This window comes from Malania oleifera, chromosome 11 (assembly GCF_029873635.1).
Source record: "Malania oleifera isolate guangnan ecotype guangnan chromosome 11, ASM2987363v1, whole genome shotgun sequence".
NCBI lineage: Eukaryota > Viridiplantae > Streptophyta > Magnoliopsida > Santalales > Ximeniaceae > Malania > Malania oleifera.
Genome location: NC_080427.1, coordinates 29,203,082 through 29,208,589, shown reverse-complemented (window position 1 = coordinate 29,208,589; position 5,508 = coordinate 29,203,082).

The following is a 5,508-nucleotide window of genomic DNA, read 5'->3' as shown; positions in this document are numbered from 1 at the left end:
CCCCTATAGCTTTTCAAATAGATCATCAATGCAGGGAAGCGGGTATTTATTCTTGATAGTCACTTTATTAATTTCTCTGTAGTCGATGCACATTGTCATCGACCCATCCTTCTTCTTTACAAATAATATCGGCGCTCCCCAAGTTGACATGTTGGACCGAATAAACTCTTTATCTAACAGTTCCTACAACTATTCTTTCAACTTTTTTAGCTCTGTCGGTGCCATTCTGTACGACGCTTTAGAAATCGGAGTTGTCCTTAGAACTAGATCAATAGTAAACTCTACCTCACGATCAGGAAGTAGTCCCAAAAAATCGTCGGGGAAAACATCTGAAAAATCCCTCACTACCGGGATATCCTCTACCCTCAACTCCCCTTCCAACACCTCTTTCACACTGGCCAAATATCCTTGACAGCTTTCTAGTAATAATCTCCTCGCCTGAATGGTAGATAACAACTATGGTGGGATGCGCACACATGACCCCATGAATCTGTACTCCTGTCCTCCTGAAGGTCTGAACACTACCTCTCTTTGATTGTAGTTAATACTGGCATAGTGGGCAGCTAGCCAATCCATCCCCAAAATTACCTTGAACCCATGCATATTCAAAACCACCAGGTTAGCTAATAAAGACCTCCACTGAATACAGACTGGACAATTCGTAAGTACTTTCTTACATATCCCTACAGCCCCTATTGGCATAGCCACTGACAAACTGGCATCTAATAGCTGAGTTTCTAACTCATACAACTTAACCAATTCCAGAGTGATAAAAGAATAAGTTGCCTCTGAATCAAACAAAGCAGTGACTTTATATGACAATATTGAAACAGTACCTGTCACCACATCTCTTGCTGCCTCAATATCTCTCGGTGTCAGCACATAAACTCGTGCCGGGGCAGTATTTGTAACAACCTGCTTATCTTATCATATAATAAAATATATTTAATAATAAAGTCAACCCGAACCCGTGGGTAACAAGGACACATCTAACATTCATAGTAGAAACCTAAGCAGTAGTAAATATAAATCACATTCTCATAACCACAAAATACATAATACCAGAGTTAACTATAATCCAAAACACGGTGTTTATATACAAACTCCCAAAAATACAAAAATATCTTTAGGATCCCACATCAAAATCTTTTGATCCTAGTTCAAACTTACCCTCATAGCAGGGTAGCACAACTAACTCAATGGCGGCCTCGATCCGCCGGTCTTTCTCGGTTTCCTAAAAATTATTTAATGTTCGAGGGTGAGACACTTCTCAGTAAGGGAAAATAAACTAAATACAGTTGTGTGGCAACATGAATATTTGATGCAATTATACATATATAGTACATTTCATATACTTGAAAACATTCATCATATCATACTGAATAATCATATACTTTCGTATTTTCTAATAAATCATATAGTTCATAAAATGTCTGATATAACTGATAATATTGAAAATTCACCCAGGATGTATAGCTAGTTGATGTTGTGTATTACCCCCCATAACGGGTTGTGCAGCCTGAAAGCGGGACCCGACAATAGCTAGCCGACCACTGCCGAGTCAAGAATGTCTGTAAGTACGATTGGCCTGCCACACCCTGGTCTGGACTACCAGGTGGACATCTACAACTCTACATTGAAAGCCACATCAACTATCCATCTCCCACCCCCTTGTGGGACAATTAGCACAAGTCTAAACATAATATCTGATTTGTATAGCAACGGTGCCTTGCTCCTGTAACTGAACTGAACTGTCATCCAGGTTCTGATAACATATAATACATGATAATATACTTGTCTAACATAAATAGATTGATAACATTTTCTATAATAACATATTACATACTGCCTTGCGCCGATTACTTTCATAACTGTGGTCTTGCGCCAAAATCATATATATACATACGGCCTTGCTCCGAAATCATACATCATACACGGCCTTGCGCCGACTATCAATCACGGCCTTACGCCGAATATTGCATAAATATCATTCTGAATAAATAATTCATTTATTGTGTAATTAAAAATCATAATGTACTGCATTATTTCATAATCTCTAAAAACATGCTTTCTTCGTAAAATTGTCATATCATAATACCTTCCACGTAAAATAATATTCATGTCACACATTGCTGTATAAAACTATACATTATATTCTAAAATCATAATTTTTGGCATTTCATACATATATATACATTTCAACATAATAGTAGTATTTTCCCAAATAAGCATTTTCTCTATAATATACAAATATAATACATGCATTCCTGAAAATAAATGTGCTGATAAATAATAATAATTTGCATGGAAAATAACTACTTTAGTTTATTCCCTTACCTGATTTCTAAGAAGAAACCCCTTAAAATTCACTCGTCCTGCACTCGCAGGGTTCCCCGTTCAACATCCTGAAAATGACAACTCCTAGAACTAATCTTCAGTATTTTTCCATGAATAACATTTCCTATAACTATGGTAAGACCAAATTTTTCATAAAAAGTCTTACCTTAAACCAGGGATGAATTTCAACTCAGTCCCACCAACGATCCGCTCCGGCAGACTTGGAGAGAACTTCCCCAGGAGCGTCGTGGTGGCCTCAGATTGTCAATTTGGTGAACGACGGAGCTGAAATCGAAGAGAGAAGAGACAGAAACCATAGAGGAGAGAGAGAGAGAGTATTTTTTTTCTAATTTTTCCTACGTAAAAACCGAGTTTTATGCTATTTATACTATGGAATTCGTCAACGAGCCACGTCACCTCGTTAACGAGGTCAAGAGGTAATTTGTTGACGAACTCTCCCCTTCGTCAATGAAATTCAAAGTTGCCCAAAACCCCCTCTCGGTATCTTCTCGTCAACGAAGTGCACCCTCGTCGATGAGCCTAAAGTGCAACATCGTCGACAAATGCTTCGCTGCCGCCTCTTTACTATTCCCATTTTCCTCTCTCTTAATTATTATTTAAACACCATTATTCCTTGGGTCATTACAATATTCCTCTATTGTTTGCCTCGAGGTGCCTGGTGACCTCCTCTGTATGGTCTAGGAATAGGCGCAACAACTATCGGTGCTCAGCAATCTCTCACCATATGCCCAAGCTAATGGCATCGGTAACAAATAATCTCCCTAACCCGACACTCCCCTAGGTGTCTCTTGTAGCATATGGGACAAAGAGGGGGCATCTGTTTGCCCTGTACTGCCCAATCTCCCACTCGCCGTCTCTGTCCTCCTCTGTTATCCTACCTCCTCCAAAGCCCTCGGTTGGACCCTGCCCAAAAATCTGGAGGCACTAGCTTCTTTCTCCGGCTCTGTGCTGCAGCACCTCTCTGGAGGTCATTCTATATCACTGCAGCTCTATCAACTACCTATGCAAAATTCTGGGCCCGAAAGCCTATGACCTGCTCAAACAAGCTCTATCTCAGGCCCTCCTCAAACTTCCTTACCTTCTTCTCCTCATCCAACACCAAATATGGAGCAAACCGAGACAGTTCGATGAATCTAGCTACATACTACTGTACCGTCATTGGCCGCTACGTCGAGTGCAAGAATTTTACTACCTTCACACTTCTAACTGTAGTGGGGAAGTATCTCTCAAAAAATATCTCCCTAAAACAGCTTCATGTCACCGCTACAGGGTCAGATCTCTACTCCTCTTGTAATCTCGCTGACAGGAGGACTACTAACATATCCTCTATTCTTGGAACCAGTTTTCAGCCACAAGTGGGTCAGCTTCTCCAAAGAACGACGAGGGTCTTATATGCGTGAACTGCTCAATCGTGCAGCTTCACTCCCCTGAACCTCTAGCCATCTCCACCATCACCTACTGGGTGACGCTACCCAGTATTGCATCAAGGTCTCAGCCACCCATACTGGAAAGCTCTGCATCATGTGCACCCAGCATGTGCACTGCTATTCCCAGGCTCCATCCCAAAAATGGTATAAAACAGGCTTAGAACTCTATTATCTCAACCTCACTATTACACCTAACAAAATAACCTCATAAAATATTCCTTTATATTCATCCATTTCCACTATCCTCAACCCCAATTTAAGATTCAATCCTACCACTCAGAAACAAGGACCGGCGATAGTATCCATGGTTTTCCTGAAATCGTCACCCCAGGAAAATCATAAAAACAACCACGCTCCCGCCTCCAGGTCGTAAGATAGAACCCTAAATTTTAATCGTATCCTCTAACAACAACTGAGTCATATTGAAATCTACCCATCTCTTATTCTCCTTACAATCCATTCCTAGACTCTGGTATTGTATTTCACTATTTACTAAAGTCTGTAGACCTAGCAACGTAGGCTCTCATACCAAACTGTGATGCCCCAATTTTTATACCATTATATATATTAAATCAATAATAATCAAACATCGGCCACGTCAGAATCTCTAATACCATATCAGCGTAACCCAACCCGAAACGGGTACCAGGTAATCAGTCAAACAATTGAAATTTAATGTATTTGTGTGAGTAATGTTATTTTAGTGCTCACATATGAGAAATTAAGGTGAAAGTGCTCACAAGGATCAAATGAAGCTTAAATGAGTCAAAGCATGAATTTAAAGATGATATATGAAACCTTGAAGAATATGAGGACATGAATGAGTTGTTGAAAGCGAAGGCATATTAAAGTCCAAAGAGCCAAAGAAAGGCAAAGTGAGAAAGCTCAAAGAATGTGGAAGCTTGAAGAAAAGATGAACTCAATCCAAGGACAAAGCATAAAGACTCAAGAACTTAGAATGTTAATATCTTAAAAGTCTTATGTAAGTGCTTTAATGTTTAAACTATTATTTGAAATATTTTGAAGCTCATAAGTTAATTTCTTAGACCTAGATACCTTTTAAAATACCTGAAAAATATTTTTATAAGGTCAAAAATTATTTTAAAAAAGGTTAGAATCATTTTTGGAATAAAAAGCACCAAAAAGAGTTTTCCCAAATGCTGTCAGTTTCTATATAGCCACATTGAGGTGAATTTTTCTCTATCAAAAACTCATTATTTTAAAAAGAAGTAAACATGAAAGTTGTAGGATTTTTTCTTATCTTGCTTTTGACACCAAGAACACCTAATTTTGAGTTATATAGAAAAAGTTATGGTCAAAACACTAAAATGAGATCACTACTGTTAGACATCTGAACACTGTTCAACGGTCAAATTTTTTAATTTCTAATATTTTAAAATATAGCCGTTTGAGCTCCAAACTTTATAAAAAATTGGGAAAATCTCTAAGGAAACTTTTTTAACATGGAAACAAGTTTGAAAGCCTATAAATAAATAGTTTTGCAAATCAAAACTCATCCAAGAATTGAAAAATCTGCTTGTAAATTTGAAGCACTCTTGTTCTTCCAAAGCTCTCTTGTTCACTCATGGCAAAACTATTTTGCTAAGATATTCTAAAGTTCTAATCCTTTCTCCTCTGAATTTCTACTGTTAATCCTCGTCTAAGAAGGATATTGGTGAATTCTACACTTGAACTTCATTGTATTTCATATTGATATTTTACA